Source organism: Pholcus phalangioides, unplaced genomic scaffold, assembly GCF_987345545.1.
Source record: "Pholcus phalangioides strain wild (caught in Gottingen) unplaced genomic scaffold, Ppha-v1.0 ptg000024l_1, whole genome shotgun sequence".
NCBI classification, from domain to species: Eukaryota; Metazoa; Arthropoda; class Arachnida; order Araneae; family Pholcidae; genus Pholcus; species Pholcus phalangioides.
This window is the reverse complement of record NW_028301616.1, coordinates 22286249-22298687: the sequence shown is the minus strand read 5'-3', so window position 1 is coordinate 22298687 and position 12439 is coordinate 22286249. Positions and strand designations below refer to the sequence as shown.

At 39.1% G+C, this 12439-nt stretch overlaps 1 protein-coding gene and 1 non-coding gene across 2 annotated transcripts in view; one reads left to right on the top strand and one right to left on the bottom strand.

Moving 5' to 3' along the window:
- Nucleotides 1-12439, bottom strand: part of LOC149068997 (uncharacterized) — a 98529-nt gene that overhangs the window by 76080 nt on the left and 10010 nt on the right. The gene's annotated exons all lie outside the window — the stretch shown is intronic.
- Nucleotides 12295-12367, top strand: TRNAR-CCU (transfer RNA arginine (anticodon CCU)). Its single transcript has one exon. It is a non-coding gene; the product is annotated as a tRNA-Arg (tRNA).

Sequence of the window (12439 nt, the reverse complement as noted above, 5' to 3'; positions counted from 1 at the left end):
AGTCCACGAAGCACGTCGCAAAATTTCTACTGAATGATTGAAAAGCTGCTTTACATCGCGGTGTGAGAAGAGAATGCTTTTTAGAAATATCTATTTATGCAGGGAAAAAAAAATATTGTTCAGCTGAGAAACCCAAGAGGGTGATCGAATGGAACCTTAATGCAGCGCTTTATACAGGGTGGTTACAAATAAACAGACACCACTCAGACGTACGTAGCCCGCTCGAGTGGCGTGGTGGTAAGATGTTCGTCTACCCTCGTGAAGGTTGCCGTCGCGGCCCAGGTTCCAACCCGGAGAAGAATATAAATGAGATATTTTCCTTAACGGGGTGCTTGAGGCGACCACCGTTAGATGGGGGGGGGGGGGCCTTCATTTCCAAACCAACTCACCTGCCGTCGTCACAGGGGTTGGGCTGAAGTTGATTTTCTGTGGTTTCCAACTTCAAGGCACGAATGCGAGTCGATTTTCCCCATTCAAAAGACTCGCCGCAGAGAGCAACAGGCCGACATAATGGTACAAATATTCAATCATTTCACTTCATTTCTACGAACTCCTTCCTTAATGAACATATCATCTCATAACGTAAATCCAGTCATAATTTTGAACACTACCAATATTTAACCATTCATTTGTAAAGCTTTGTACAAAAACGGCATTCTCTCTCTCTCTCTCTCTCTCTCTCTCTCTCTCTCTCTCTCTCTGGAGCGCACACACACATAATAATCATAATAAGAGAACCCCCCCGGCACTCGTCATCAGAAGTATCCCCCTGCGTATATATCTTCATTTTCTCTTCCTCCATGCGCCCAACTAGAATTCACTCCCCCGCAGCCCCTTTTTCCCCCATCAGTTCTTTCTTGCACTTAAGGACCCCTTTATATGACAATTTCTGAATTACAGATGGCACCACTGAAAATCAGACGCAACACTCAGATTGTTAGATACACACAATCATACTTCCGGCACAACTCACTCGGTACTAAATTGCTTATGGCCATAGACCGGAGTTGTGCTAACGCCATCTATGGCAGAGAGCCTCTGCGTGAAGCTCGTGACGTCACTGAAGAAGGTCATCTCAACTATAACTATTGGATGTACTATAAAAAGTTAAAGATGGCCACACGTGTGACGGTCTGCTATATTCAATGGCTATAGATGAGATGACACTCTTTAGTGGCGTCATGAGCTCCGTGCGGAGGCAACACTATCTATAAGAGAAGTCCTCCGTGCGAAGTTCGTGACGTCACTGAAGAAGTTATTTCGCTTGTAGCCATTGGATGCAGCAGGCCGACGTTTGCGATGTATTTTTTTTTTCTTTTGCAGTATATCCAATGATTGCAGGTGAAATAACTTCTTTAGTGACGTCACAAGCTTCGCGTGGAGGCTTTCTGATGGTGTTTGTTGTGCTCGGTTTGAAAGAAAGAAAGAAAGACGGATGTAGAGTGCCTAATGTTTCTGATAGAGGTATTTTGATGGAACTAGGTATATAGGATATATGAACCCATGGGTAAAGGAAGATTCAATTCACGAAAAAGTTCAATTTTTGACCACTAGATGAAAAAATGGTGCTGTTTTAAGTTATTTCAAAAAAATTTTAGTCTTTTCCCCATGGTCGTATATACCCCAAGTTTCAATCAAATACGTCCACCACAACGAGCACTACATAGGTCGAAGTAGCGTCAGTGTAATTAAACTAAGTAGTGTCAGTTGAACTTAAAAAAAACCCCTGCCCTACGCAAAAACAAATTAAATTGTATATCGTAATCGGTTGCCTGCCATGGTTAAGAGTTAAAGTGTGTTTTTTAGGTTTAACATATATTTATTTAGGGGTCATTCAAGTATTACGTCAGCATCGAAGGGAGGAGGGGGTTTCGGATTTGCTGACTTTTGATGACAAGGGGGGGGGGGGGGGGTTTGAAAGTTGCTTACGTCATCAACCATCCCTTTTTGAAGATAACAGATATTCTAAGCTTCTGACGAAATTTTGCTGACGGGGGGGGGGGGTCAAAAATGGCTGAAAATCTGCTTACGTAATACTTTAATGGCCCCTTACGTTACGAAAGAATAAAATCAATTTATTTTAAGACGTTTAAATTTAAGAAAATATTTCACGAACCCCCCTCCCCCATTCCCCAGCTCCATAACGCGGTTCCCCCAGGGGGGGTCGCGACAAACAGTTTGGAAACCACTGCTCTACAGTATTCAAAAAAAAAGTCTTGGGAAAAGTTTCTCCGTAGAGAGCAAGCAAACCTACAACACGATACTGACATAACATGAAACTACAAGCATTTCCATCTTTAATTCAGAAAATAGAAGGCAGATGGCAACACTAAAACAAGCGCAACTCAACAACGTAAATACGTTAGGCCACACATACACTCAGAACATACATTCCGGCATGTGCCGATTCGTTATTAGAAATTCAGCAGAGGAATGTGCATGTACGGTTAAGAAGAAGAAAGTATTTAAAGGCATCCGAGAGATGTCTCGTGAAGCACCATTTGTTTAGAGCCGGCTCAAACGAATACATTAATGTCGTGATCTAAATCCAGACTTGCGGAATCGGAGGTTGGTGCAGTGACCTCTCGTGATGGAAAAGAATGCGTTCCCAATCTGAGGAGTTCGGTGGCCGCAGCGCAGCGCAATCTCGTATATAACGGCTCGGTAATTCTTGCCAACTCTGGATCATGCTTGAGACACGAAATATTGTAAACTTTCTTCTCTTTTGCCAACATCTGCGAGTACGTTAACCCTGGTTGTGCAACGGTGGGTCGTTAGATCAGGAGTGATATAATAAAACCCCGTTATAACGAACTTCCGGGGACTAAAAATTTGGTTAATCAGAAAAAAACACGCACCTTTGTGTTATTTGTTTGGACTGAAAATTTCGTTCGTTATACTCGAAGTCGTTATAATCTAAGTTTTCTAAAGCGGGATTTGACAGTTGTATCCAGAGAATTATCTATTCTATATTTCTCCAAAATATTATAATTCGGTAAAAAACGTGATTTCCCCTAAAAATGCACATAAAACTAGGATTCTGTCAAAACATTCTTAAAAAATTATGATTCTGGAAAAAATTCTTACAAAATTATGATTCTGGAAAAAATTCTTACAAAATTATGATTCTGGAAAAAATTCTTACAAAATTATGGCTCTCGAAAAAATTATAATTTTCCTAAAAATTGTCACAAACTTATCAATCTCTAGAAAATTATGATTCTCTAAAAAATCACGATTCTTTCGAAAATTATAATTCTCCAAAAAAAATTCTTACAAAATCATGGTTTTCTAAAAAATTATGATTCTCTACAAAAATCATTAATTCTCTAAAAACATTTAATAATTTCAAAATTCTTGCAAGATACAGTTCTGTAAAAAATTTTTAAAAAGTTCTCTTAAAATTTGCAATTCTTTTAAAAAAATTCTTGAAAAATTATTATTTTTCTAATCTTTTTTACAAAATCATATAATTGTTTTTCAAAAATTCTCTACAAAGTCCCCAAAAAAAATACTTTAAACATTATAAATCTAAAGCTTCTCACAAAATTATAACTCTCATAAAAATTCTTACAGAATAATTCTCGGAAAAATTATAACTCTTTAAAAAAATTTAATTATTTCTAAATTGTTGCAAAATAGAGCTCTTCAAAAATTATTCAAACAATTATAATTCTTCAAATCTCTTACAAAATTACAATTCACTAAAAATTATTTCAAAGTTACGCGATTCTCTGAAAAGTTCTTACAAAACTCTTATGATTCTAATAAAACCCAAAAACCCCAAAAACTGGAAACGCATACGGTAAAGCCTTCCATGTTGCAAATACTTTAACATCCACTATAGAGGGATTATCGTCATATCGAGAGGCAGCAATTTAACATTACATTATAGATGTTACGGTAATAATGAAATAAATAATAAATGCATAATAACCGGTTATTATGCGTAATCGCCGAGCATTTTGGTAAGTTTGATAAATTTCCCTAAATGTATCACTCTTTACCAGCGATTATGCACAGTACCGAAGCGTCGTTGGTAAACTTGATAAACTTCCCTAAATTTTACAAAATTTTTACCGGCGATTATGCGTAGAACCCAATCGTCGTTGGTAAATTTAATAAGCACCGAAAAACATGGCCACTTTTACCAGCGATTATGCTTAGCACCCAAACGTCGCGTCGTTGGTAAACATGATAAATCGTATTTTTTGATATACTATAAATGATAATTCATACATGTATTGTATATCAAAGTACAATCGTAAAATTTTTTATGTAATTATATCGGGGTGCGCACATACTAGGCTCATTTGGAATTTTTTCACATTTATCAAATTCACCAATTACACTAGAGATGTAATTGGTGTAATTCACCAATTACACGCATAATCACACATAAAGGCAACGAATTTAAACGTATTCATCAAATTTAACAACGATACATGGTTATTATGCATAATCTCTAATGAAAAGTGATAAATTTTTTAGTATTAATCAAATTTACCAACGACGCTTGTGGGTATTATGCATAATCTCCGGTGTGAAAGTGATAAATTTATCAAACTTAACAAAATTATTGGTAAGTATGCATAATAACACGTTATTATATATAATATACCTATTTCTTTTCACATTTATCGTAACAGACTTTTTCAAACGAGAGTTGAAAAAATATCGTTGCAGAAGAATTTATCGTTTTATCGAGTACCGTTGTAGCGAGTTTTGACTTGTACTATAATTCCACTTATTATCACAATTACAATCAATAGCATGTTCGCATTGTTCTTAAACTACTGTATTTAAATTATGTGTAGTTTTAATTCACGGGACGAAAAATTATATCACGCACTAAAAATCATTGCATACGCAATTAATAATTCATGATAAATTATTATAGTGAGTTTTTTAAGATTTTAGTATGTATTATTGGAACTTGTTAATATCTCATCTTCCCTTTAACCTACTCTACCAACGATAAGAATATTCTTATTAATATTCATTCGGAGTTGATAAATTATTAATGATAGCATGAGAACGCCGAAATGTTTGTTTCCAATGCAAATGTAGCTGGCCTAATTAAGATTTGATTTGATGTCAGTTGAAGGGTCATCTTACTGTGATTACGTCAAGGGACGCAACAGCTCACTGAAATCGTATTTCGTGAAATTTCGGAAAATTAAGAAAAATTTGTTTCATAACACTTGGCCTTAATGAATAAGGTTTTGCACATGCATGCTCAGCCCATGACATGCAAATAAAATGTGGCCCTCGGAGTCATCTGGTGTGGTCCACGGACTCGGGCCTAATTTTGTTAGTTAAACGGTACATTTACGGATGTGCTTATTTCCCGTGCAACTCATCAACCTTAGGGCCGTCTTAAGAGCATCATGGGCATCCCGGGCAAGTGATGTTCACGTGCCCTATATAGTCAAAAATCACAGCCTACCAGTTTTCATACTTTCTCTTGGAAGTCATACTGTCGGATCTAAAATAATCATGACACCCTCTTATGCATCTGAGGCCCCCGGGTGAGGCCCATGCGTTAAAAAAAAAAAAAACACTCCGAGAGTCCTCGCTATTCATTCTACAAAATGTTGAATATCTCTATTTTCAATGATAAAGGGAAAAAAACAACTTAAATATCTCATCTGAATTCCTACGGATAAAAACCTACCAAATTCTCTCCTACCAATTCCTACCAAAAAAAAACCTGTAAATTTCTTAAACGGATGTCCAACTCGTTTCTTTATGAAATTCGAATTTTTGTCATTTTCCGATTCTCGAGAGTACAAGTTGTAAGACCTGGATTACACTATAAAAGTTTCATAAAAGTTCATTCATAAAATTTCGAAAAATTCAGCCAATAAGGTTGCATTTTCAGGAATGTAACCAATAATCTTATTGGTTGAATTTTTCAAATTTTAAAAATGGACTTTTATGAAACTTTTATAGTGCAATCCTGGCCTTAAAACGGGTGTTTTTTTCGAAAAAATTTTATCCACTTCTAGTGGATTCTTGGATTGCAGAATTCTCGTTTACTTTACGAGATACCCAGGGCCATCTGGTCCAGCCCAACCCACTCCCCCGGAAACGGCATGGAGACCCATGGACCCCACATCCTGCAGTAGGGCTCCAAGATGTAATCTTTGGCGGGCTCCCGAGTTGGAGCCCTGTCAGCACCCCCCCCCCCCCCCTTGTGGGGACATGAGGAGACCTCTTGCACCGGGGGGGTTCCACGATGAATCTCATATTTATGATTATAAATGTGAGTAAATATACAGTATAAGAGGTGGTTCCTTAGCTTTCTTTTATTTTGCCTAGGGGTCTATGATGCTTTTGAGACAGCAGTAGGGACACTTTTTTGGATAAATATTCAAAAATTTGTTTGAGCTCCATAGAACAGCCTGATTTTCATAAGGAAACTACGTTAGAAACCCCTACCATAGTGTTATCGTTATATCGAGAGGCACGATTATCATCGCGTGCAATCAAATTTATGCGTCTGTTGGTATTTTTTCCAAATTGACGTTGTTATTACCACCAAAAAATGCACTTTTGAGTACTTATTCACCGCAAAAAAAATTTAATTGATTTAGTTTAGTTGATAAACGAAATTCAATTACATGTATTGTTCCTGTCAGAAAGCTTATTGAAATATACTTTGTTGATGTCACAAAAAGCAGTGATACCGCGGAAACGTCAACATTTTCGGTGATCAGGTAGTACTAATTTCAAAATCTCCTCAAAAAAATGTCGTTATAGAGGGGTTTATCATAGTAAAGGATATCTTTGTATATCAAGAGGTGTTTATCATTAGACTGACTATAGGCCAGTGTTTGTCGCGATGAGCTGGAGATGGTGATTTGTGTGCTTATTTATGCTTTGAAGTGGTTCTTTTTTTGGGAAAATGTCTACCAAACTATTCTGGGGAGCCGCATTCGAATCATGAATTTGGCAAGGGAGCCGCGGGCGACAAATTTTAAGAGCCACTGCTATAGATGATTCCAAACAAGATTTGAAAAAATACCATAATGGAGGGATTTATCGTCATATCGAGCATCGTTGTAGCGAGGTTTCACTGCATTTTAATTCATGTATAACAGACTAACAAAACTTTTACCATTCCTAGTGAGTCGAATTTATATTGCATTTCAGTGGTATTTCGACGGAACATGATCACTTACATAGCTGGCAGATATATCTGTGTTTTTCCTCTATTTTATAAAAGAATGCCAGAGCCATGTACGAAAATAAATATTACTATACAGCCGGGATTACACTATAAAAGTTTTCTAAAAGTTCTTTTATAAAATTTGAAAACTTCAACCAGTAAGATTATGGGCTGCATTTGCTCGAATGTAACCTGTGAGCTTTATTGGCTGGATTTTTCAAGTTTTACGAGAGAGATTTTATCAAAGTTTTGTAGTGTTTTACATTATTAAGTCGGATTACTGTTAAATTTTATAAAGTCCCTTTATAAAACTTGATAAATGCAACCAATAACCTGATCTTCTGAATTTATTCGAATGCAACCGATAATCTTATTGGTTGCATTTTCCAAGTTTTGTAAAAGGACTTTTATCAAACGTGAAAAAAAAAAGCAACCATTTGCTCAAATGCAACAGATGCGCTTATTGGTTTCATTTTTCAAGTTTTATAAAAGAACTTTTCTAAAACTTTTATAGCGTAATCTTGACCCCTTCGATTTCTTTTTAAATAAAATTTCAGATACGTCTCATTCTATTTGTTATCGGAAATCCAATTCGAGTGAATAAACTCCAAAAGCTATTGAAACGTCATCAAAATACTCTCGCTATTCGATCCACGGGGGTCATTCAAGTAGAAGAAATATTCTCAACGGGATGCCATCACCTTATAGTGATTCCCCCCAACCTACGTCTTTGACTTGATTGATCGTCATCCATCCCCCCCCCCCTCTTCTGTATTAACGGAGACGAAAGAAAATGCTGAAAACCTGCTCCTTTCCCGGGTTTTACTAATTGTATTATCAGTTGTTGAATCTTGTTTTCATCCCCTCAACCATAAGTAAATACATAACATTGAAAAATACATGTCAGTACTAGGCAAAGCCGTAGCAAGAGGGAGGGAACCCGAAATGTTTGTTTGAAAATGACGGATAAACAAGGTGTAACGTAGATTCGTAAATAGTTTAAAATACATTCAAATTGCAGGAATTGATATGCAAGTATTTGAGTGCAGTTTGTGCGAAAAAAGAGCCTCACGAAGGGGGAATTTTTTTTTTTTTCGGTACGGAAAAATTAGTTCAAATTTTTGTCAATAGAAGGCACTAAATGTTAGAGAATCCTGGACGTGAACGTTTCTTCAAAATCTTCTGTTCCCGAAACGTTCGTAAAGTTTCAACTGGTTTTCGTGATTCAGGTAAAACACAACTTCACCAATAGTGCTTTTATCCACCAATATCAACATCACTATGCAAGCGCCAGTGACAGGAAAATTCAGAAATGGGCTGTTGTACATCTTGCATTTTGTAAGACTGATTTGCATATTTCCACAGATTTGTTTTGTGCAGTGCCCTCTACCGACGAAAGTTCGAACTTTTCTTCTGTATAGGAAACATCCCCCTTCGTGAGAATAACTTTAAGAAAAATTTCAACGATGCCTTATTGACGAGTAGACGTCTTAATTTTCGGGTATTACTAGGCTATATCCTCCCTGTAATACAGTGGAAAATCCCTGTATGACAATAAACACTTATATAACGATATCAATCTCTGGTCTCAACGCATAGTGCTAATACAGTAGACACGATAATCCGGCCAGTCCAGTAATCCAAAGGAACAAAAAAAATTGAGGGAGGGTGGCCGTCAATCAGGAGTTTGAAATGCGCACTATTATTATACGGGGGCAAATTACAGTCGATTCCCGTTATAACGAACGCCAAGAGACAGGAGGAATCACTTCGTTAAAGCGAAATTTCCAGGTTACCTAGCATTGTTCCTACGTAAACTTATTTGCGGGATTAGAAAAGTGTTCGTAAAAACGAGATTTTCGCTATAACGGTATTCGTTACAACGGGATTCGACTGCATCATTTGGCGTTAAAAGAGGGGGTGACCGCATCTGAGGGGAAGGAGCTGTTCGTTGAGAGGGGTTTTACTCTGCTCTGTGGTTTTCCAACTTCAAGGCGTGAATGCCGAGCCGCCCTCCGATTTAAGAAAAGTCAGGCAGATTCTACATCACGATACTTATACATAACATGAAAATTCAAGCATTTACCGTCTTTACTTCAAAATAGTCAGATGGCAACACCAGCAAGAACACGAAGCAAACACAATTCTGACCTCATAAACACGTTAAAGCCAACACACACACACACACACTCAAGCAAACGCACATTCCGACATGTACCGATTCGTTAAGAAATTCCGTAGAGGAATGTTTATACGAGGTGCATGTACGATTAAATAGTAGTATCAATTATTATACAGCTTATTCCATCAATAACGATAAATCCGTCATAGAGGATTCCCTCCGGTTCCTTGAGTTATTGTTACATAAGAATTTCACTGTATAATGAGTTGCAAAAAAGACGTTCATCCAAATTTATAGTTCGTTGTATCCGATTTAAGGAATTTAAGGAAAATATATAGCGAAAGGAAACCACAAATACAGTCGAATCCCGTTATAACGAACTCCAAGAGACCGCACAAATCACTTCGTTATAAAGGAATTCCAGATTTTTGCATTGTTCCTATGTAAAGTTATCTAGAGGGATTAGAAAAGCGTTCGTTAAAACGATATTTTCGCTATAACGGTATTCGTTAAAACGGGATTCGACTGTATATCGTTCGTTGTAAACGGGGTTTCGTTTTTCGATCAGCTCGGTTGATTACTAGGGGCCCAGTTTGTGGGCACCTTAACTAACATTGTCCCTGTTGAAAAGTGCTCTACACAGCCACTTTAGTGACCTCTAAATGTTCCGCGTATCCAAGCGATCTGGAAATGTGTCTCGGGCCACTTAAGTGCCCTGGAACTGTACCGCACGACACTCAAGTGATCCATAATTATTCCGCGGATCACTTGAGTAATCTGGGAATGTGCCGCGGGTAACTTGAGTGATCTAGAACTGCACTGGGAGGCCGTTTAATTGCTCTAAAACAGTGCCACATGTCACTCAAGGGGGTCTCTAAATGTGCCACGGATCGGTTAAGTGTTCTGGAACGCTGCGTCGCGGGTCACTTGAGTAATCTGTGAATTTGCCAGGGCCTACTTCAGTGATCTTAAAATATGCCACGGGCTGCTTGAATGCTGTGGGATTGTGCCACGGGTCACTCAAGCGATCTGTGCCGCATCGTTAATTTTTTACAAAATTGGGTTTGAGGTGACTGACCACATCAGATTACCCCCCAAGTGCCACATCTGTTCCGCGGACCATGGGCTTAGCATATATGTATAGGGCTTAGAGTGTGGGTCGCAATGAATTTCTTCTTGAAATCAATAAAAATCGATTATTGCAGCATATATATATACACTGAAGAGCCAAAAAAACTGGTACACCTGCCTAATATCGTGTAGAGCCCCCGCGAGCCCGCAGAAGTGCCGCAACACGACGTGGCATGGACTCGACTAATGTCTGAAGTAGTGCTGGAGGTAATTCACACCACGAATCCTGCAGGGCTGTCCATAAATCCATAGGAGTAAGAGGGGGTTGGAGATCTCTTCTGAACAGCACGTTGCAAGGCATCCCAGATATGTTCAATAATGTTCATGTCTGGGGATTTTGGTGGCCAGCGGAAGTGTCTAAAGTCAGAAGAGTGTTCCTGGAGCCACTTTGTAGCAATTCTGGACGCGTGGGATGTCGCATTGTCCTGCTGAAATTGTCCAAGTCCGTCGGAAAGCACGATGGACATGAATGGGTGCAGGTGATCAGACAGGATGCTTACGTACCTGTCACCTGTAGTCGTATCTAGACGTATCAGGGGTCCCATATCACGCCCCATACTATCACAGAACCTCCACCAGCTTGAACAGTCCCCCGTTGACATGTAGGGTCCATGGATTCATGAGGTTGTCTCCATACCCGTACACGTCCATCAGCTCGAAGCAATTGGAACCGAGACTCGTCAGACCAGGCAACGTGTTTCCAGTCCTCAACAGTCCAATGTCGGTGTTGTCGGGCCCAGGCGAGGCGTAAAGCTTTGTGTCGTGCAGTCATCAAGGGTACACGAGTGGGCCTTCGGCTCCGAAAGCCCATATCGATGATGTTTCGTTGAATGGTTCAATTTTTTACCGAATTCCCGATATTCACTCGTGAAATGTTCGTACGTGAAAATCCAAATTTCATCGCTACCTCGGAGATGCTACGTCCCATCTCTTGTGCGCCGACTATAACACCCCGTTCAAACTCACTTGAATCTGGATAACCTGCCATTGTAGCAGCAGTAACCGATCTAACAACTATCCCAGACACTTTTTGTGTTATATAGGCGTTGCCGACCGCAGCGCCGTACTCTGATTGGTTCCACATCTCTTTATTTGCATACTCATGCCTGTACCACTTTTTTTGGCTCTTCAGTTTATATATATGTATGAAGGTACTTTTCCGATACTTAAATTTTTTTTTAAATATTTTTGCATCGAAAATAAATACACAAATAAATCTGAGCGTCGCCCCCCCCCCATTCCCCGCGTACGTCTTTTAGTCCAATGTGCGTTAGGAGGAGCGGGGGGGGGGGAACAGAGCTGTCGAATTTTTGCTGACAAGGGGGTGGAAGGGGGTCAAAAATTGGATGAAAAATCTGTTGGCATACTAATACTTGAACGCCCCCCCCCCCCTTAACTTGCGTTGATTAAATTAACCTATACCCTAATTCCCCATTGTTTCTCGGGTAATCCGAGAAGGGTCTCGACCCCCGGTTTACCGAAGCACAGCTGCATAAATACATTTTGGCTTTGGTTTTATACGGATATATTAATATTGGCTTATACCAGCCATCTTCAACCCGTTGCTCGCGAGCACCATGGTGCTCCCTGACGCAACCAGAATGCTCGATGCTCGTGTCCGATTTGGCGCTCACGAGCACTCTTGTTCAACGTTCCAACTAAACGCCTTGTACAAATTGCATTCGAGGATTGAAATCATCCTGTCATGCATTCGTACGTCAAGTTCTCCGTAAGGGTGCTCTTCTTTTGGTGACGGGTAAGGGCAGTGCTCGCCACTGGAAAAAGGTCGGAGCTTATATACGAAACATGGTAAAAAAAAAATGTGAGTTTATTTTTACCGTTCAAAAATGGTATATTGATCATCGTGACCCCCGTGGCCCAATGGATAAGGCACCGGTCTCCTAAACCGGGGATTGCGGGTTCGAATCCCGCCGGGGGTAAAATTTTTAACTTTTTTTTTTCCTTTCCTTTCGAAATTGTTGTGTAAAGTTCGTTTCGAAATAAAAATCGGA